Source organism: Cajanus cajan, chromosome 9 (genome assembly GCF_000230855.2).
Source record: "Cajanus cajan strain Asha chromosome 9, NIPB_CcT2T_4, whole genome shotgun sequence".
NCBI lineage: Eukaryota > Viridiplantae > Streptophyta > Magnoliopsida > Fabales > Fabaceae > Cajanus > Cajanus cajan.
The window spans coordinates 39,592,733-39,616,533 of NC_138525.1; the positions used below are offsets into that span (position 1 = coordinate 39,592,733).

The 23,801-nt window shown below is 33.9% G+C and overlaps 1 long non-coding RNA gene and 1 pseudogene across 1 annotated transcript; one reads left to right on the forward strand and one right to left on the reverse strand.

The window, feature by feature from the left end:
* Window positions 1-1,080: 1,080 nt before the first annotated feature.
* Window positions 1,081-23,725, reverse strand: LOC145951891 (rust resistance kinase Lr10-like; annotated as a pseudogene).
* LOC114915921 (uncharacterized) lies at window positions 13,325-14,099 on the forward strand. The gene is made up of 3 exons (XR_003804185.2): window positions 13,325-13,635; window positions 13,747-13,867; window positions 14,023-14,099. It is a non-coding gene; the product is annotated as an uncharacterized LOC114915921 (long non-coding RNA).
* Window positions 23,726-23,801: the final 76 nt, after the last annotated feature.

Consider the following 23,801-nt stretch of genomic DNA (forward strand, 5'->3'; position numbering starts at 1 on the left):
TGGGTTGTCCTTCGTTCTCGGCCCTTTACCAAGCCAAGGGAGTGTCCGTGGGTAGGGTCCATTTTCTTATCGGTCGCCGACCATGCCGAGAGTGTGTAACTGGGGTTTCCTTTCGGTTTCGACTATTTGCCTGGCCGAGATGATGATAAGAAGGTTACTAATAACTGTCGTCGCTGAGCCGTTAATGGCCTCGTAAGACAACGTGTCAGTCCACGTGGCCGATAGGATCCTTCCAGTACATAATGTATATTTTATTTAAAATTGTAAAAAAATTAAATGTATTTAATAATTTTTTAATGTGTGAAATAACTCATTTTTACTTATATATTAGTCCAGAGGAAATAACATTTAATTTCACCAATTTAATTTAAAAAGTTGTTCTTTTCTTGAATTATTCTTCATCGAAATTTCATATAAATAAAAGGATTCTTTAGAAATAAAACATCATGTGATTTTCTTGTGTTCATATTCAAGACTCGAGGGAGTTCTCCTTTTTCCTTTCTCATTTATATTATTCCCCTCTTTCACTGTAAATTAAACAAGGAAACTTTCTCGTTATCTTGAACCAATCCCCTGTACTTTCTGGCAAGTAGACTTTAGACCTTAACAGTGCCACCAAATTTGAAGTAAGAGCAATATTAATTCATTAATAATTTAATACAAGTTTGACTATCTTTTTATTCTTATAATTTTATCAATTTTACATTTTAGTCTTTATAATTAAAAATAATTCACTCTTGTCACTATAGATATTATGTTCATTTTTTTCTAATTTTATTTCTTTTAAGACTTTAAATATGTTTTTTTCCCTAAAAATGAATTAGTTTCTATTTTGGTTCATATAAAATATGTTTTTTTTCATCCTTTAAAATTTAGTCTTATTGTTTTTAGTCCATACTATTATATAATTATTTTAACAACTTATTTATTTATTAAAAAATTAAATGATCATTTCATGTGTTATCTACAATTGTTAATGATATCATATTAGTGTATGAAATCTTAATTATTTTATAAGTCATTAAAATAAATATTATTTATTTATCTTAAAAGCATCATTAAGGATAAAAGAATAGTGATTTTAAAGTTTAGAGATAAAAATTAAAAATCAAATATTCTATAGAACTAAAATAAAATTTACTCACTATATATAAGTATAAAAATAATGTATACAAATTTTATAAGGATTAAAATATTTAGAGAAAGAAAAAAAATTAGGACCAGAATATAATTCCATAAACTACTTTTTAATCCCTATAATAAAAATGAACACAAATAATATGTATAAGAACCAAAATAAAATATTTTTAACTATAAGAACCAAAAATAAAGTTGATAAAGTTGTAGAGATCAAAAAGAAAATTCAACCTTTATTTTATTTTCATCTACAAAAACAACAACTAACTTTTTTTTTTCTTTTTGAAGAGAAAATAAAATACATTTAAACACTAGGGTTTGTATTTAGTCATATCACATAAAATATATATATATATATGCTACACTTTTATACAAAGTATTCATTTTCTTCCACCGTAAAAGTTGGGAGGGTAAAATTAGCTATTCATTCTCTAATTCTTGAATGACTTCCAACTCCAAAGGTTGTTTCGACGAAGTGAGTCCACCGGTAGAAGTAGAAGTTGTTGAGTTAAATGGATTAGGAGGCACAGTTAACTCGTGTTCTTCTCCAGTTTCTAGCATTTGTATGACAGATTTCATGGATGGACGGTTCACTGGCCGCCATGCACCAAAGTCCAACAATAGCTAGTTGCTTTGCAATTTTAACATCACCTTCTTCCTCGACATGGATATGTACATCTCCATCAACTAGATTATGGATCCAATCCGGGTACAGAACATGGAAATCTTGTTTAGAAGACATGTCCAAATTCTTGCTTCCTCCAACCATTTCTAACAACAACATTCCATAACTATAGATATCAAACTCACTACTACAAGATGTATATTCTATATCAGTTCTCTAAAGTCATCTACATCGGTTCTAAAACCGATGTAGAATAGAGCGATGTAGAAAATGTATACATTTTTACATCGATTCTGAAAACCGATGTAAATTAATTAAGCATAAATCTACATCGGTTCTCTAGACAACCGATGTAGATTTAAGCATAAATCTACATCGGTTCTCTGGGAGAGCATGAAGTTTAGGGTTTGGTGGATGGGGGAGAGGGATTGGGAGTGGGATTGGTGGGAGAGGAGGATGTGGAAGGTGGAGCGGTCGGGGGAGAAGGAGGGGAGGGTTTGGGTGATGTGGCGGAGGAAGGCGAGGGAGTCGGAGGGCGAGGCGGCGACGGCGGCGTAGGAGTGGAGTGTAGACACCCAATTTCGTTCAGGGGCATACAAACAAGGGAATGGACCTCTGTTATGAAGGGAAGGAGCTCCCGAAGCATGCAAACAACAAGATAGGACTTTAGAAAGCCCAAATAAGCTAATTTTAGAAGACTGGAACGGGCTGTTCCAAAACCGGAACGGGCCGTTCCAAGTTCCTAAAAGGACCAATAACCCTAATTTGGAACAGGCTATTCCTAAATTGGAACGCGCCGTTCCAAGATTGGAACGGGCCGTTCCAAACTCTTCAAAAGAGGGCTAAAACTTTAACTGGAACAGGTCATTCCTAAACTGGAACGGGTCGTTCCAAGTTATAAAAAGAGCCTAAAGATCCTTGTTTGGAACACCTGTTCCAGTATACCAAATGACACGTTAATCTTATATCTGGAACGGGCCGTTCCAATTTTTGAATGGGTCGTTCCAGTTACAAAATTTACACGTAACGGCCATATCTAGAACAGGCCGTTCCGATTTTGGAACGGGCTGTTCTGGACCTTTTTTGAAGTCTATAAATAGACTGCTTGGGCTCATTTCTCAAGACTCCAACATTTTGTTCAGACTCCTTACACTACAAGAAAATGACGATTTTGCGACGATTATATGGCCTACATTGCGACGGTTAGAACTGCCGCAAAGACAACATTGCGACGGTTTGGGAACCGTCGCAGAATTGTCCATCACCAGGAAATTTTGCGACGGTTATCAGAACCGTTGCACAAACCGTCGCAAAATTGGAATTGCGACCGTTTCATCAACTGTCGCACCAAATGCCTCTATATTAACATTGCGACCCTTTAATCAACTGTCGCACCAACTGCCTCTAAATTAATATTACAACCCTTTTTTTACCCGTCGAAAATTATAATTTTTTTTATTTTAATAAATTTATTAATGTAACAATCCTCATATTTGGCCTTTCAAGGATTTTATTTCACCATATTTCACTGTTTAGCATGTTTTATCCTTACTTGTGCAATTTCTGGGAAACTTCCCAGAAGGTCACCCATCCCTGTACTACTCCAAGTCAAGCACGCTTAACTGTGAAGTTCTGATGAGTAAGCTACCGAAATGTATATGTATGTTGTCAGTATAACTTATACAAATTAATTCATTTAAGTCATTCTCAAATATACAATCTCATATTTGTACTATAATAATAATATATAATAATTTTATATTACAAATAATAATAATAATAATAATAATAATAATAATAATATATTTAGTTATTCTTTATTTATATGTACTTACTTTTATAATTAACATCTACTTATTTCGATATAAAATTATAATTTAAATTATTTAAATTTTTTAATTTATAATGATAATATAATTTATAAAATTATAAATATTTATTTATTACGTACTTATAAATTAAATTTTAATATTTTAAATAAATTATTAATTAATTTAATATATTTATTTACCTTAAATCAAACATATAAAATTCAAAAAAAATGTATTTATCCTTGTTTTATTTTCTAATTATCAACTATTAATAAAATACTAACTTAAAATCTTATCTAATTATATATAATATTCTCATATCAAATTTAAAACCAGATATTAGTTATACAAAAATATTAAGATCATATAGTAAATTGTCAATAAGATTTTAGTTAAATAATTTAAAATAATTAATGTTTCAATTATATTGTTAATTAGCAAATTATTTATTCCAAAACTAATTAATTTTTATATATTAATTATTAGTAAAATTTAATAATTTTTAAATTAACAATTAATTGGATCGATGAAATTCAACACACACGATGAGTTATTGAGCGGAATAACTTTACCAAGAGTTATTTTGTAAGTTATCTTAAATCAAACATATAAAATTCAAAAAATGTATTTATCCTTGTTTTATTTTTTAATTATCAACCATTAATAAAATACTTACTTAAAATCTTATCTAATTATATCATAATATTTTCATATCAAATTTAAAACCAGTTCTTACATTTTCGACAAATATAAATTTTTCTGAAATATTCCATCAATAATATAGCTTTTCCTACAAAAATTTTCTCATCGAAAATATAAATTTTCCGATAGATTTAATTTTGTTTTTATAAGAAATCATCTTCGATTAATATAACATTTTGTATATATGATTTAACAGTAAAAGATTTTCAATTTAACGGTTAAATTTACAAAATTCACATTTAATATAAAGTTATTGAGTGGTATAACACTTAGTAAAATTTACACTGATGTAATTATAAACCCCCTCATATATATATATATATATTAAATATGACTTTTACTAAGTATTACACCGCTCAATAACTTTATATTAAATGTGAATTTGGTAAATCCAACTGTTAGATTGAAAGTTCATATCTCTCATAGATTATATATACAAAACTTTATATTAACCCAAGATGATTTGATACTTCATTTTTATAAAACAAAATTGATGTAATATATTCATTTCAAAATACACTAAAATATAAACAATTTGATTACCTTCCAGTTGTTGTTCAATTTTAACAAAATTTGATATACACTTATAAAGTGATATGAACTTTCAATTTAACGGTTGGATTTACAAAATACACATTTAATATAAAGTTATTGAGCAACATAATACTTAATAAAAGTTACATTGGTATAATTATAACCCCCTATATTATATATATATATATATATATATATATATATATATATATATATATACAGGGACGGATGCACGTTTGGAATAGTGGGCACTTGCCCCACTACTATTTGACATATACATAATTTTTTATCTAAAAAAATTATATTCTAATAAAATAAAAATATAGATTCAGAAAAAATGTTTATTTATTTTATATCTGTCAAATTTTTGAAAGAAATTAATTCTCATGTAATAAAAAAAATTTCTTAATAATGAATTAATTTTTTAAAAAAGTTTAATTATAATATATATATGTATATATATATATATGTCTTAATATTCACATATATAATGTAATATATTAAAACAAAAAGTTTTTTGATAAAATAAAATTTTTACCATGCATGTTTATCTTTTGTGTTTTTTATTTATTGTATACGTGGATTGAAAAAATCAAAATAGTAAAATTGTATATATTGATTAAAAAAATCAAAATAAGAAAAATAAGAAGATTTATGTTCCATTTAGAATTGTTATTATAAGATATATTTTAAAATAAATTATCATCTAAAAATATATATTAGATATTAAAAACATATTTATATCATAAATAAATTAAACTGGATTTTTATAAAATTTAACATTGTAAATTATTCAATAATATGTGATGTGATAACTCAAAAATTAAGTTATAAAATGATAATTATATTTATTTATATACTCTAACACATCTTACATACAAGATAAATTCATAAGTTTGTTGAAAGATAAATTTATATTCTAGTCACGATTTTGAAATTATATAAAGAAGAAAAAAATCGTGTACCTCATGTTAAAGAAAGTATATATAAAATTGTTAATAAAATATAAGTTCATTAAGATAATATACATAATACTTCAAAAAAAGACTTTTAAATTCTAATAAAAAAAATGTTGAAAATTTTGCGACGGTTTATGACTAACTGTCGCAATGTTAAATTTGCGACGGTTTATGATTAACTGTCGCAATGTTAAACAAATTTTGTGACGATTTACGATAAACCGTCGAAATGTTGAACAATTTTGCGACGGTTTATCATAAACCGTCGCAATGTTAAACAAATTTTGCGACAGTTTATGATAAACCGTCGCAATGTTAAACAAATTTTGCGACGGTTTACGATAAACCGTCGCAATATTGAACAATTTTGCGACGGTTTTGAAAAACTGTCGTATGAAGGGTCGCAATATCAAAGCGACGACGGTTTCTAGATAACCGTCGCAATTTGTCCGTCGCAATTTATCATTTTTCTTGTAGTGTTAGAGCTCGAAATTTCTCTCTTTTTCTCTCTCTCTCTTTTGTATTTCTTGAGATTTTGTGAGGCATTGTAGTGTGAAAGGTTGCCACAAAGCACCTAAAATCTCCATAGTTGAAGATATAATAAAGCTTGCTACGAGATATTACTCATCAATCTCTTATTCTATCTTTCTCTTCTTTTATTTTATATATTGCTATAATAAACGCAATTATGTAGATATCTTAGGGTTCACCGTGTAATTTAATTTTCATGTAAATAATCATTAATAAAGGGGATTAAATATTTTAATTATTAATTCTTATTACGTTATCTTCATCATAGGGTACCGATTTAGGGCGTTGTAGGGGTGCTTAATACCTTCCCTACACGTAACCGACCCCCGAACCCAATTCTGGTTATCAAGAACATTATTGGACTTTTAAAAATCTTTTCTTTTTCTAATGTTTGGAGTAAAACATTGGTGGCGACTCCATGAACCTATTTTCAAAACCATTAATTAAGGATTAGTCTGGCGTCCAGGCATTCCTTAATTGATGAGACTTTTAAACGGATGTTTAAACCATAGGTCGCAAGATCGGAAATTTTCGGGTTGCGACAGATGGCGACTCCATTGGGGACGTTTAAAGAGGGTCAGGCCCATTTAATTGATGAAGTTAATAAAATAAAAATAATAATTTAAATATTTTTCCCCTTTACCTTGTTTGCTTTCTTTGTTTGGCTTTGATATTTGTTTGCTTATTTAAATTTCATACCTGTTTGAAATAAAATTGTACACAAACCTTTGCACACGACAGTTCTCCCTACACCCGGGGGCATGAGGGTATTAAACATAGGGAGTGATTGACATACGAACGGCCCAAGTTTGGCCTTGGAGCCTGCGAGCCTTGTTAGAAATCACACTCAAGGTGATAACCGGTTACTCTAGCCTGAAATACTGCGACAGACCTTAGAGTTTGCCAGGTGACGGTGACAGAGATACTGGGTTCCTATAATGGGGACAGCTTGGGGGCCTTAAAGACCAGTGAGATTAGAACCTTCCTATGCAACGCACTTTTCTTACAGGGACCACAAACCAAAGATTTGAACATGATCGTTCGTGGGTGTACGTTGATTGAGCATATGTGTGTGCATTTGTTTGTATTATTTTATTCTAATAAGATGGATTGGAATTTTAAAATACACAAACAGATAATAAAAAAAATAATAAAAATTTTATACCCCTTTGTACATTCTTAGGTCAGCATCCCATTAACATCATATAGATAGTTTCTTTTTTTTTAAAAAAAAAATGAATAAAGGGAATCTCATCTCCATCACACATCATTCCCCTTTAGATAATAGAAACATGATAAAGATTAGGCAAAAAAAATGACATGCATTCTAGATTAGCTCATTAATTTCATTCATTTTATTTTATTAGCTAAGGAGGATTAGGTTGCAATACGTATAGAAAGTTAAGAAAAGTGAATGCTCTAATATACGACAGTATCTGTGCTATAAACAAAAGCCCAAATCAATTTTTTAAAAAATACTATGATTGGGCCCTTGCTTTGATATGTTTGTTAAAGTAAGTCTTATTGGAACCTAATATAGATTCTCGTTTAATACTGTCAAAATCTATTTGAGCATTCACAGATAAATAAATCAATGAGACTGATATTTATTTTTTTCAACTTTCTCTACATTCTGCATTACATTCATTTAGAACAAATCCCTCCTTGTAAAAGAATAAATGAGAATAAAAAGGGAAATCAACCTATGTGCGTTAGTCAGAAGTAATGGAGAGTAAGTCGCTAGTAGCCAAGCCCACATGATGGAACGGGGCACACTCAATGGTGAAACTAGTTATTATCCGAGGGGGCAAAGGGAAAAGAATGCCAAAATTAACTATCAAGACGTCAGGCCTTTCCCCAAACAACAAAGATGAAGCCGTGTTGGGGGTCCGCGAGAATCCAAGCATCATCATCAAAGGACCCATTCAACATTACTAAGGAGGAGACAAATCTCAAGCGTGTAGGGCAAGTGGATAGAGTTTTCTTATCAAGATAATTTCAATATGGAAAAGGAGTATCATGTTTGCAGACATTGTTTGTCGAAAGCCCGATAGGACGGAAACCCGTAAAGGGCGTCCTAGGTAAAAATTAGGGTTCAAAGAAAAAAAATAAATAAAGAAAATCAAAAGTCTCGATAGGATACGTCCTATGCAAAAGTTAGGGATACAAAAAAGGTAATGTCTTCCAGAGTTGAAAGTCGAAAATTAGTATTCCTTTCAAAAAATAAAGAGAAACAAGACTCCATGAAAATTCTATGCCAAAACTCTATTGTCGCTCCTACCTACAGCCACCTCCTATGAAAGGCCATAGTTACATCAAGCAAGTGGAGGACTAACTCTATAGTCAAATCACCTAGGCCTCTCTAAGGGGAAACCTCCTTCTACTTCTCTATGTGTGAATCACGAACTCGGGCATGCCCGAGCCCTCGAGCTACATTAAATGGGCACGTGTAGATTGAAAATTCTTTTTTAATGCCATACACTTTTCTACTTCATTTCTCTTCTCCCTTTTATCTACTCTAAGCCTCGTCAACAAACCTTAAATGAACAAGTACATTTGAAATAAGGACGTCATTAGAAACAATGGCTTAATACGCAATAAAAAACACATAAAGATCAATCAAATTGGGCATGACTTATGGATAAAAGTCCAAATAAAATCAGTGCAAGGGGCATCCCCCTTTAATGAAGGAATGAAAGATGATCACAAATGCTGCAAAGACAAAAACCTGGCAGGAAACCCACTAAGGGGGCTGCGCAAAAATTAAGGCAAGGTTCGCTAGGAGACTCACAAACAAAAAGGGTAGCCTAGGCAAAAGCGAGGATCAAAAGAAAATGTCCGCTAGGGAACACATCTCAAGCAACCTAGGCAAAAGTTAGGACAAAGCAGCATCCCGAGCTGAAAAACGAAAGGCGGCTCAAGAAGATCATTTAATCAATATGCAATCCCAAGTCATCGCTTAACTTTGAAGGAAATAATAAGCTAACGCGGAAAATGATTTCCTCACTTTGAATGTGCTTGTTCATCAGCCTAAACCACTAGCCTACCTCGGCCAACCATTCTTCTATAAACCATTTTTGAAAAAATCCTTTCTACCAAAACTTTTACAAAAAAATATATATATATATATATATCCTCTTCCTCTTTTTCCTCTTGACCTATATGGCATTAAGATAAATTTGAGAGATACACGGAGTATGCACAGTGAACACTCACAAGGAGAAGATGGAGGTGTCCTGGAACAGAGTCTAGGTTCACCTGATCTAAGGGCTAACATATCATATCCAGTACAAGCGAGAGGGCTGAACCACACAAACCTTAGGTTCAAGAAGCAACACTGAATTCGACAAGGCTAAAGGCTAACAATCCATGTCATTGATCAATGCGCATAGATAAATTTTTTGAAATTAAAAATAAATTTGCATTGTAAGCATTAGCATAGAAGCATCATTGCATAACATGCATATGGCACAAGTGTGCACAAAAGGGTATAAGTTCACAAAAAAAAAATTTAAAAGAAAAAAAATCCAATCCATTTCTACTTTGCATTTTCTTTTGCATCCTTGCATTCTTTGTGTGTGTCTATCCATCACTTGCTGAAGGAATCAAGAGGCAGAAGCACTCGTAAAAAAGATCAACAACTATACAGTGCCTTAAAATCCGAGATCATGTCAAAAAGCATAGCCCCAACAAGGGCATTTCATACAAGTGGTTTCATATAACCACCAAGAAAAAAGACACATCAACAGCAAGACGAGATAGAACCGGACGAGGAAGAATAATCAAGTCCACAAGCATGAAGAGGCCATCATGTCCTACTCCTCAATTGAATTAAGGATGATTCAAGAGAATGTCAAGACTAGGAATGGTTTCCTTACCAAAGCTAGGAGTGGCTTACAAAATAATATTCATCATAAATATTAAGCAAATGATATCCTCATGGGATGGGATCCCTCCACCAATGATGATAACAAAAGATAAAACAGAAAAAGGCAAGCTTCATATATGTTGAAAAAGCCAAAGCATTTAGAAAAATAGCAGAAAAAGGCAAGCTTCAAACATGAAAAAGCCGAAGCTAAACAAATATAAATTCAGAAGAAAAAAAAAACCTACCACAATCAGGCACCTGGAAAGGCATCACAATACTCACATGGCAAGGGCAGCACCAGAATCTCTGTCAACCATCTACTTTTTTGCCCACCAGCACAAGCGCATCACTTACCAACAATCCTCGTCAAGGAGTAATCAGATCATCAGCACCAGCAGACGGCCTGTAGAGGCTATGAAAATACTACGGCCTGTAGAGGCTATGAAAATACTACGACCTGCAGAGGCTACGAAAATACTATGGCCAGTAGAGGCTACGAAAATACTACGGCCTGGAGAGGCTATGAAAATACTACGGCCTGGAGAGGCTATGAAAATACTCTCTCTTAAACAAGCTACAAATAAAGGGACACACCATCACAAGAAAAATAATGGAGCATCTACTCGAAGACTAAAGATCAGGTGTATGGTTTGTCACCCTTGTTACCCCATAGAGTATGCAACCCAACACTCAGCTACTCTAAAAGGTAATGATACAAGCAAATACACCTATCCAAGGGAAGCAACATAGAAGCACCAAAGAGACGAAGAGAAGGCCCGGACGAAATGTCTACGTCTTTTCTTGCCTTTGGAAAAGTAACACATTACTATTCCAAAGGACAAGTAAAGAGGGGTAGCTGTAGACACCCAATTTTGTTCGGGGGCATACAAACAAGGGAATGGACATCTGTTATGAAGGGAAGGAGCTCCCGAAGCATACAAACAACAAAATAGGACTTTAGAAGGCCCAAAAGCCCAAATAAGCTAATTTTAGAAAACTGGAACGGGCATTCCTTAATTGATGAGACTTTTAATTAAGGATTAGTCTGGCGTCCGGGCATTCCTTAATTGATGAGACTTTTAAAAGGATGTTTAAACAATAGGTCGCAAGATCAAAAATTTTCAGGTTGCGACATGGAGGAGGGAGTTGGGGAAGCGGGGGTCGGAGGAGGAGGAGGGGGAGGTGGCGATGGAATCGATGAGGAAGAGGGTTTGGGGATTTGAAGAGAGGGGGAGGGGGTTGCTGATGAGTGAAACGAAAAAAGTAGGGTCTCATTTCTACATCAGTTATAAGCAAAACCGATGTAGAACAACTCCCAGATTTCATTTCTACATCGATCATAAAAAAAAACCGATGTAAATATGTTTGTATTTTCAATTTATTTACAATTTTGCCACCGCGTTTATGATTTACATCGGTTCTACTAGAACCGATGTAAATATGACGATGTTAAACAATATTTTTGTAGTAGTGTTATAAGACACATTTCCAAAGTTCCTGGAGAAAACTTTAGGTGCAATGTATCCCAAGGTTCCCCTAGCAACTGTCATGGAGACCAAACTAGGATTCTTGGAACACAATTTGGCTAAGCCAAAATCAGAAATTTTTGGAGTGAAGTTTTCATCGAGCAACACGTTGTGAGGATTAATGACAAAATGAATAATGGGATGGTTACAACCTCGATGAAGATACTCAATTCCTTTAGCTATGCCAATAGCAATTTGTTGTAGCTTCTCCCAGCCAAGGAAACGGTCCTTGTCATCTGGTGGAAATATGAAACTTTGTAGCGAACCTTTCGGGAACAAACTGTAGACAAGAGCGCGATGGATTCCATCGGCACAGAAGCCACTACAAGAAAATTGTTAATTAGCGAGGGATTTTAGCGTGGAAAAATTTGTCTCGCTATTCCCTCGCTAAATAGCGACAAATTAGCGATAAAAAATATTCTCTAGCTAAGTCGTAGCTAAATTGCGAGAAACATAAATTTGGTCACTAATTGCTCACAAATAGTTAGCGAGAAACAATATCTCTCGCTAATGCTTCGCAAAATGTCTAGAATATTGAATTTGTTTTGGCGAGGTTGAGTTTCCTTCGCTAATCTCTCGCAAAAGAGAAGAATATAAAAGTTATTTTAGCGAGAGAATAATTTGGTCGCTAATCTATCACTATAATTAAAATAGTAAAAGTTACTTTAGCGAGGGAAATGTTCTCTCGCCAATCCTTCACAAAAGTGGAGATATTAAAAGTTTATTTAGCGAGGGAAATTATTTCTCTCTTTTCCCTCGCAAAGTTGACTATATTAAAATTATTTTTTAAATAAAATAAAATTTTTATTATATAATATTAATTACATATATTAAAGATAATATATGAGTATTAAAACAGTAGTTAATAGATGTAGTTAATGTATTTTGTTAATTATAAATATTTAAATAAAATAATATTTTTATTATATTAATTACATATATTAAATGTAATATATGAGTATTAAGATATAATTTATATAAAAATATTTTATAATATCTACATGAATTAGTGTTTTATGATATAATAGTGAATTGTGTTATATATGTAAGGGATAAAAATATAATTTATTTGACATTTTAACATATGAAGAATGAATAATGTAATACTTATGTTACTTATAGAAAGAGAGCGTAATTTACATTAATTACATTAAATTAAATGTACTAAATTGTATATTTTAACATAAAAGTGTGCTTAAAAATTAATTACATTAAATTAAATGTATTAAATTGTTAATTCTTAATTAATTGATAATATAATTTTTTATACTATCAATCCTATAAATTAAACTCTATCAATTACTTACTCCAAATTTCTCCTTTAAGAATAAATTTCTTGCACACATTTAATACTCTTGATTAGCAGACACCATTGATTAGGAGAACCAATATTAGTTAAATATATATATATATATATATATATATATATATATTTATTTATTTATTTATTGTAGGTTTATTTTAGTTTTTTTATACTATATGATTATCTCTACAAAAAACAAGGTTTTCATGATACATCACCGAATATAAATTAGTACGTAATCTTATATATGTCAATGTCACAATAAAATCGTACGTATATATTATATTAAAATTTTAGCATTTTTTTGACATCATAGATTTTTCTTTTTTTTTATTTTTACAAAAAGTTATATAGCTAAAATTTATGTAATTTACATCATAGCCTTATCTGACTGAAATTAAGTCACGCAGACGGCATGAGGCGATGGTGGTTTTCTAACTGAAATTTCCCGCCATGGGGAAACGAGAATATAACAGAATGCATGACAATTGTGAGTGTGAGTGAGACACTGAAATGAAGAATGCAAAAGCTTTGGAGCGAAGACGAAACCCTCTTTCGGATCTCACCAATTCTATCCCTTCCAAACCCAACCCCTTCCATCGTCGTCTTCTTCCTCTTCCACATTCAACACCACACGCGGTACTCTCTTTTTTATTCAATCACATGTTAACTATGAATTTTCCTAAATTCCACATTGCTATATTAACCATAACTCTTTCGTACTTTTCGAATTCCATGCTTTGAATTCAGGTACAGTTGGCCTTCATGTTTCTGAGCCAATTTCCGCATTCTGCAACCGAATTCATACTCTCAATGAAAAGAAAAGGAAAATTAAAAAAACAATGACGAATCCAAAGTTCTCTACTATTCGGTAACATTAACTATCCCTCCGTTTTTTAGTCATACTAAGTTCAATACTACAATGATTAAGGGAGCAAAGTTTAATTATTACTTTTCTTCTATTTTCCATAAAATTCCACCGATGAATTACTCGGTTGGCGTCTATGTTTCTTTCGTTCCAAACAGAGATAAAAGTGATGGAGTTGAGCTTGAAGGTTTGGACCTACCTAAGGCTAGTCTGTTAACAGTCCGTTGCAGGAAGGTAAATAATATGACTACAACGGTTCCATGCAAAACTTTCAACTCTTCTTAATTTGTGTGTGTTGAAACTTGCCATAAGTATTTTCCGTAGATTGGTTAATGTTTACTCTGTTTATGATGGTTCTGCAGATTTCTATGGAATAATTGATTCTGATGTGTTTGTCATTACTCATTGGATTAGTTTTTATATATGAAAAATTAACTCTATAAATGTTAGAGAAATCTTCCCAATTGTTGTCTAATCGGTAGAAATCAAAGGAAAAGTTGTTTTGTGTAGAATTGTTTTGGTAGCCTTTAGTATTTTTATTTTATTTGATGCAAGTTGATGAAACAATATATTTGATATGCAAAATACAGGTACTACAATCTTGATATCACAACTAAACAATTATGATAGTTATAGTATGAAAAATGCAGGTAAAGACGAATATATGAATATTAAAAATAAAATTGCGACAAAATAGCGAGGGATTAGCGATGATAACCAAAACATAACAGTAAGGGATCTGCTAGGAAATAGCGAGGGAAAAAAGAGTAAATAGCTAGGGAAATATAGCGAAGGAATAGCGAGACAATTGCTAGGAAAATATTGCGAGAGAATAGCGAGAAAATTGCTAGGAAGTATTGCGAGGGAATAGCGAGATAATTGCGAGGGAAATATTGCGAGGGAATAGCTAGACAATTGCTAGGGAAATATTGCGAGGGAATAGCGAAACAATTGCTAGCGAAAGGTAGCGAGGGAATAGAGAAGGGTTTGCGAGGGATATTCAGCGAGGGAATTGCGAGGCCTTAGCGAGGGAAATTAGCGAGGGATTAGCTACAAATTAGAGAGGGATATTTTGCGACACCTTAGCGAGGGAATAGCGGGGAAGCTTGATCGCAAATTAGCGAGCGATATAGTTAGCATACTTAATATAATTAGCGAGGAACTTAGCGAGGGATTGGCAACGGATTTTGCTATAGATCAGCGAGGGATTAAATCCCTCGCTAATTAGCTACCTGTATTTAGCGAGGGAATGGTCTCTCGCAATTCCATCACTATTCCGTCGCAAATCTGATTAGCGAGAAATCAGAGAAGAAATAACGAGGGAATATTCCCTCGCTAATATGTAATTTTCTTGTAGTGAACTAAGCAAACGAACCATGTTGATGTGGTGCATTTTGGCCATAATTCTCACTTCACTGATGAACTCTTTCCATTCTCCTTTTGAGTTATTAAGGATCTTCACAGCCACCAGAATCTCATTTGAAAGTTTTCCTCTAAACACAGTCCCGTGAGCCCCTTCACCTAGCTTTTCTTTAAAACCATCGATGATTCTTTTCAAATCAGCATAGGTAAACCTTGCAGGATTTTCTGCCCTATAATCCTCTAAGAACTTCTCCACTCGTGCTTGGTCTTCTTCGTTTCTTCTAAAATAGAGGGCGATCTTAATGAGGGCAACGACCACCAGCCCCAAAAGAATCGAACCTACAATAAGAGTAACTGTTAGTTTATGAATTATTAAATAGTAAAAGATTATTTGATTGGTAGAAAGAATGGGGAGGCAAATTGATAGACCATGGGCCAAGGGCCCAGTCACTAGAGCTATGGCTAGAAGAATTCAAGAAGAGTTGGACCTCTTGAAGACTATTGGGCTTTTCAAGCCCAAGGTATTTTTCACTTGGACCACTCAATCATAAAGAGAAGGCCTAGTTCTACTTGTGTATATTGTATAGTTTATACATAGTCTCTTGTATAGGTTATTTTTGCCTTTGTATTTGTGAGGCACTTTACTTGCTTCTTCTAGTGTTTGTATATTGATTTTTGGGTAGGCTACTTGGAGAGTTTAACTCCATTTAACCTCCCTAGTTGATACATTCATTTTGTATTTTTTTAGTAGGGAAAAGGGGGTGACATTTAGCAAAGCTAGGGAGTGTGTTTAGAAATTGGGCCTGAGTCGGGCCTAGGCAAAACTTTGCATATTGGACTCATTTTACTCCTAATTTTTCATAGATTTGATTTAGCTAGGTCTCATCATCATTTGATGAACCTAACTAAAGAAAATCAACAATTTTTGAAATAATTCAAAGGAGGAAATGAAGCCATGGCCGCTTATCTCACTTACCTCTCCTTGGCCGAAATTTCTAAGCTACACCTCTTGGTTTTTGAAGCTTCTCCTCCAAGTTTCTAAACCTTGGTAGGTTTGGCTGACCTTACCATGGTTCTTAAGTGAACCATGGTCAAGGTTAGCTTCTCCTACAAGTTTTAGAAACCATGGATGGTTAGCTACACCTTACCATGGTTCCTAGTGAACCATGGTTAAGGTTAGCTTCTCCTAGAAGCTACCTCTCCCTATATATTTGTAAATCCCTCTCTTGTAATCACTTTTGGACATTTATGAGAAGAAGAATTCAGAATTCTCTCTCATTTTTCAAGAGTCAAATTCGTGTGAAACTTCTCCTAGTTTTCTCTCAAGGTTCCTTCTCCAAGAAGCTTGGTTCCTCAAGCTTTTTCACTTCTCCAAGAGGTGGCGGAACCTCCCTAGGTGATTCTCCTCCATTGGAGATTGCTTCAAGAAGCTTCAAGTGTTGATTTGAAGATTTACCTCAAGAGTATTCACGGTCCTTTGCATGGAATACTTGAAGAACATCAACCTTCTCCAAGTAGCTCCATCACAAATTTATAATGATAGGCTTAGTTGAGAAGAAAACTAGTTTAGAGGAATAGTTGGAATAGATTTGAGTAGTGGAAATGACTTACTAGTTGCTTAGTATACAAATGTTGGGTACATGACCTATTTATAGGCCTCAACACCACATTCATGTTTTATGTAAAAAACTCTAGAGATATCTATTTCTAGAGTTTTCTATCTATATATAATTATCTACATGATTCTAGAATTTGTATCTAGTAATTACTAGCATACCTATGTATTTTTCTATAAGAATCTAGATTATTCTAGAAGTTTGTATCATATTTTAACACTCCTCCTTGATACAAATTTCTCTAACTCCTATCATAGTGCGAAACTGTTCGAATCTTGCTCTCGGCAATGCCTTTGTGAATATGTCAGCAACTTGCTCTTCGGTCTTACAATACTCCATCTTGATTTCTTTAGTTGTTTCTGTTTCTTTGATAAAGTGATATTTAATTGCAATGTGTTTTATCTTGCTATGATTTAATGGATTTTTTGTCATTGTTATTGCTGATTTATTGTCACAGTAGATTGTAGTAGGCCCATCTTGTTGTTCTCCCATTTCTACAAGTATTCTCCGTAGCCAAATTGCTTGACTTGTAGCTTCAGCCGCTGCAACATATTCTGCCTCTGCGGTTGATTGTGAAACTGTTGCTTGCTTTTTTGATGCCCAAGAAAATATTCCTGATCCGAGTGAGCAAGCATAACCAGAGGTGCTCTTCATGTCATCTACCAATCTTGCCCAATCACTATCGGTGTATCTGAGCATACTTGAGTTGGTCATTGTTTTGTACCAAATATCAAACTCCTTCGTGCCTTGTAGGTATCTTAGAATTCTTTTAGCTACTCCAAAGTGAATTTGGCTTGGGCTTTGCATAAAGCTTGATAAAAGACTTACAGCATACATTATGTCTGGTCGTGTGGCTGTTAAATATAGTAAGCTTCCAATCAAACTTTTGTAGCGAGATGCATCGGCATCTAGTGCTCCATCATCTTTTTGTAACTTCTCCTTTGTCACAAGCAGAGTAGTGACAGTCTTGCAACCACTCATCTTGAACTTCTTCAAGAGAGCTTCAGTGTATTTCTTTTGACAAATTAATATCTCTTTCTTCTTTTGACTTACCTCAATACCAAGGAAGTAGTTCATCAAGCCAAGGTCAGTCATTTCAAATGTCTTCATCATGTCTTCTTTGAATTCTGTCATCATCTTTATATTGTTCCCTGTGTAGATAAGATCATCTACATATAAGGAGACAATGAGAGTGTCATACTGACCTTGGGTCTTAATGTATAGTTTGGCTCACTCTTACTCCTCCTAAATCCATGATCAGTGAAGTATTGATCTATTCTGCTATACCATGCTCGAGGAGCTTGCTTCAAACCATATAAAGCTTTTCTAAGCCTTAGTACTTTGTCTTCATTGCCCTTGTTTATGAAGCCTTGTGGTTGCTCTACATAGATCTCTTCTTGTAGTACTCCATTGAGAAAAGCAGACTTGACATCTAGTTGGTAGATATCCCAGCCATTTTGTGCCGCAAGATCTATTAAAGCTCTAATTGTATCCAGACGTGCTACTGGGGCAAATGTCTCATTGTAGTCAACTCCAGCTTGTTGTGAATAGCCCTTAGCTACCAACCTTGCCTTGAGCTTTTGTATGGTGCCATTTGGATTGAGCTTTGTCTTGTAAACCCATTTTACCCCGATGATATCTTTGTTTTTTGGATAGTCTACTAGATCCCATGTGTTATTTTTCTCAATCACTTTTATCTCTTCTTCCATAGCCTTGACTCATACTTGTTGCTTTGATGTTGCTTCAAATCTTTCAGGTTCAAGTGTGGCCAAGTTGCAGGTTTCATATATATCCGCCAAGGATCTAACTCGTCTTGGAGTAGACTCTGGTGATGGAGTTTGTTGCTGTGGAGGAGAATGAGGCTCACTTGAGACTTTTGTAGTTTCTTCTTCTGGTTGTTGAATTGAGATAGGAATGTTTTTCTCTACTTTCTCATCATTCCAATTGCAAGTCACATTTTCATCAACTTCAACATCTCGACTAATAATCAACTTCTTGGTTTGCAAGTTGTAGACGCGGTAGCCTTTTGACTGTATGCTATATCCAAGGAAGATACCTCGTACTATCTTGTCTTCTAGCTTGTGCCTTTTCTCTTCTAGAACGTGTATGTAGCAAATAGATCCAAATACCCTTAGGTGTTTTGTTGATGGTTTTTTCCCGCTCCAGGCTTCAATCAGAGTCTTATCTTGGACTGTCCTAGTTGGGCATCTATTAAGTATGTAGACAGCAGTATAAACTACTTCAGCCCAAAATGTGTTTGGTAATCCTTTCTCCTTGAGCATCGATCTAGCCATCTCCATTACTGTACGATTTTTTCTTTCAGATACTCCATTTTGTTGTGGAGAATATGAAACTGTAAGTTTTTGCTCAATGCCTTCATCTTCGCAAAATTTATCAAACTCATGGGAAGTGTATTCTTTGCCACGATCACTTCTAAGTACTTTTATTTGTTTGCCACTTTGCTTTTCGACAAGGGTCTTAAACTTCTTCAAAATACCAAAGACTTCTGATTTTTCTTTTATGAAGTAGACCCAAGTCATTCTAGAAAAATCATCTATGAAGAGAATGAAATACCTGTTGTTATGGAGTGACGACGTCCGCATTGGTCCACATATATCTGTATGGATCAGCTCCAACAAGTTCTTTGCTCTCCATGCTTTGCCTGTTGAAAAACGACAGTTGATGTTGCTTGCCAAGGAGACATCCTTCACAAGCTTCACACTATTCTCTTTTAGGCATGGGAGATCTCTCATCATATTTTTTTGATATAATAACTTTAAGGCATGTGTATTAAAGTGGCCAAATCTTCGATGCCAAAGCCATGAGTCATCTACTTCTGCTTTCATGGCAATGTTAGGGCCTTGTCTCAGGCTTATAGGGAAACTTCTATTCCTCTTCTCCATTTTTACTCGACCAATTTCTAGTTTTTTATTGTCATATATTTTACATGTGTCTCCTTCGAAATGGAGAGTATAACCTTTCTCCATCATTTGGCCAATGCTCAAGAGATTTTCTTTAAGATCGGGAACTAGAAGAACATCAGTAGTAAGTCTCGTACCTTTCTTCGTCTCCACCATAACTGTGCCTTTGCCTTTTGATTCAACGACAGTGTCATTCCCCATTCAGACTTTCACTTTGACAGATTCGTCAATACTTGAAGATGCTTGCATCTTTGGCCATATGATTGCTGCAGCCACTATCCAAGTACTAACTTCCACTTGTTTCACTATTGGAATCTTGGCTAGCATAGAAAAGATGTTGCTCACCATCTTTCTCTTCAACAAAGTTTGCTTGATGCTTATTTTTGTTGCGGCAATACTTCTCCACATGTCCAAATTTTTTGCAGTGGCAGCATTGTGGCTTTCCACGATATCGACAGTCTTTCTCGGCATGATTTTTCCTCTTGCAAATGCCGCATGGAGGATATTCATTCTGATAATTTCTAGAGAAATTTCTAGAATTCTCTTAATTTCTAGAAATTTCTCCATTATTCCTTTTATATTTATTTTGAGACCGTAATTTGAGCTTTGATTGAAAGGCATTTTTAGTTGAGTCCTCATCATGCCTATTCAACCTTTGCTCATAAGCTTCAAGTGACCCCATCAACTCTGTTACTGATAAGGTAGATAGATCTTTTGTTTGTTCATCGTTGTCACAATTATTGGATCATACTTATAGGGAACACTAATTAGAATTTTCTCCACAATTTTCTTATCAAGAATATTTTCCCCGTACGCTCTCATTTGGTTAACTATTTCTTTTATCTTAGAATAGTAGTCATTTACAGTCTTAGATTCCTTCATATTTAACAATTCAAAGTTACGCCGTAGAGTTTGTAATTTTACGGCACGTACCTTTTCACTTCCTTCGAACTCCTCCTGCAACGTAGTCCAGGCTTCTTTGGCTGTTGTTGAACCCATTATTCTCGGAAAAATTGTGTCGGTCACAGCTTGTTGCAAAATGAATAACGCCTTTGAATTCTTTTGTTTGTTCTCTTTTAACTCCTTTTTTTTTAGTCGCAGTAAGGGCTGAGGTATCTTCTGGAGTAGAAAATCCTTCTTCTATCGTGTCCCATAAATCTTGAAAGGTGAAATATGTCTTCATTTTCGTACTTCAAAAATCATAATTTTCACCATTAAAAATGGGAATAGGGATAGATGATGGTTGAATGGTGCTAGCCATGGATTAGAATTTGTTTTTTGAAAGTGGGTAGTATATTGGGAAATTTTTTTTGGAAGTAGTGGGGTAATATTTCTACGCCCAGTAGATGACTGATGAGTCAATATTTTCCCCTATTTTCTTACCTTTCTGTACTTATTTTAATCTTTGATTTGTGCCTAATTGCTTATATTCTGCATTGTTTTCTATTTGGGCTGTAATTGGACCGGTAATTCATATTTTAGCTAATTTGAATTTTCTGCATCTAATTATTCCAAATTTCATTTTCAGGGCAGTTTAATAATTATTTGGGCTTGGAATTAATTTCTGGACTTCAAGTGGAGCTGCCACGTCATCTGTCATGTCATCTTCCATGTCACTGCTGCACCATTTTCCACCTCAGCATTCATTTTTAGTTTTTAGGCTATTTTATTGTTATTGGGTCAGACATGTAATTGTTTTGGGGCCCAATCTCATTTTAGGTCATTTTAGGTTTAGGCTAGGGCTGACATGGCAGCCACTAGAGGAGGGGGGTTGATGTGACTACGTGAACAGTAGCCTCCTTCATCATTCCAGACGTTTTTGGCTTCTCTCTTTGTTCTTCTGTTTTACGTTTTCTCTCATGTAGCTACAGTTTGGACGTTTTGAGTTTTCCTTGTTGCTTTCTTTTACGTTTTGTTCTCTTTGAGCTGCCATTGTATTTTCGTTTTACTCTTCTCCTCTGTGGTTGTGGAACTTGAACATTTATATTTGAAGAATACACATTTTCGTTTTCCTTCATTTTCGTTTTTGTTCATTTTCGTTTTCCTTCTCTGCCTTGCTGCATTTTCGTTTCTGTTTTCTGTTCTGTTTTAATGGAAGGCTAAAAACCCTTGGGGTTGGTTCCTTGAGCAGATTGCAATATCTATTTGAGGTTTTATTTGTATTTGAATCTGTGTCCTACTTGGTTCTTCTTCATTGAACCTCTGAAACATTTTCGTTTTTGATAGCTATTCATGCTTAATGAATCAGGTTGCTCACAAGTTGCTTAATCTTGTGGGGAGGTTTAATGTTGTATACGTTTGCTTAATTCGTGTAGGGAAATCTTGAGTTAATCTTCGCTTAGTTGGTTAACTCGGATGAAACAAGGATTAAGTTATGAACAGAGAAATATTCTGAGAACCAGGGATAAAAGAGTTGCAATCTGAGCAGGGAACCAATCTGTTTTACTTGCTATTTTATTTCGTTTTATTGTGTCACCAACTGAAAATCCGAAAACAAACCCCCTCACTGTGTGTTTAAGCCTTTAACAGTAAAAGACGGTCCTTGGAAGACGACCTAGGAGTCACTTCCTAGTACTACATTTAATTGTATTCATTTGACCGGATACGGTTTCGATCAATGACCGAACGTAGCTCTGATACCACTATTAGTTTATGAATTATTAAATAGTAAAAGCTTATTTGATTGGTAGAAAGAATGGGGAGGCAAATTTATAATGATAGGCTTAGTTGAGAGGAAAACTAGTTTAGAGGAATAGTTGGAATAAATTTGAGTAGTGGAAATGACTTACTAGTTGCTTAGTATACAAATGTTGAGTACATGACCTATTTATAAGCCTCAACACCACATTCATGTTTTATGTAGAAAACTTTAGAGATATCTATTTCTAGAATTTTCTATCTATATATAGTTATCTACATGATTCTAGAATTTGTATTTAATAATTACTAGCATACCTATGTATTTTTCTATAAGAATCTAGATTATTCTAGAAGTTTGTATCATATTTTAACAGTAACATATAGGAGAGTTAACTAATTAATAAAGAGATTGACACTTCACTTGAGATAAGTAGTGTGAAAGAGTCTATTCTCACATGTGGTGAAAAGAAACGATCGAAGCATATGGTTTCCTTTTTTGCCCTTGCAGTCAAAACACTCCATGTCTCCTTCTGTGCTGTTGCTCTTCCATTTACATGTCTTGCCTTGCGCTTCACACTTAGCACAACCTGGATTGGACCATCTCAAATTAACCGAATTCGATAGCATCATATCTGCACTCATTGGCGTGATAACGTCGAACATCTTGGTACAAGATGGGTCCATGTTGTCAAATATTTGGAAGACACTATAGTCTGAAGAAGAAACATAAATCGGACATGAGATCATTTCTTGTGAAGAACAATTGAAGAAGATCAATTCGTTGTTTGTTCCTTCCAAATACGGTGATTTAAATTTGTAACGATTGATAAAATTGTTGATTTGTTGAAACTTCTTCGGAAGGCACTTTTCAGGGTCAGTGAACTCAATTTCGTGATTTTCGTAGTCTATGCTACTGACTTGGAGTTTGATTGTAGCGTGAACAACCATTGTCTGATTTTTTCTCGTACAACGTAGACAAATTCTTATTATTATTGGAAAAACCAGATTTTTTGAACATTTTTTGTTTAGGTTTATTAGCGTTTTCCACTAAATGAGCCTTAGCCTGAAAAAAGGATTTACGAGAATCCTTTTGTGAAATATGATGCTTATCTTCAATTCGCAAGGTAACCAATAAATCAGATAAAGTGAAATGATCAGGTTTATGCTTAAGTTCTTGCAAATTTAGACCAAGAAGGAGGTAGTTTTGAAATTAACAAACTAACAAGCATTATGTTAGGCAAAGTAATTTCTTTCATCTTCATATCATAAATAATATTTTCAAACTCATGAACTTGGTTAGAAAAAGGTTTTCCATCTTCCATTTGAAAATAAATCATTCTTTCACAAGAGTATCTTCTTAAACCCTTTTCAGCAGAACCATACTTTAGTTCAAGAACG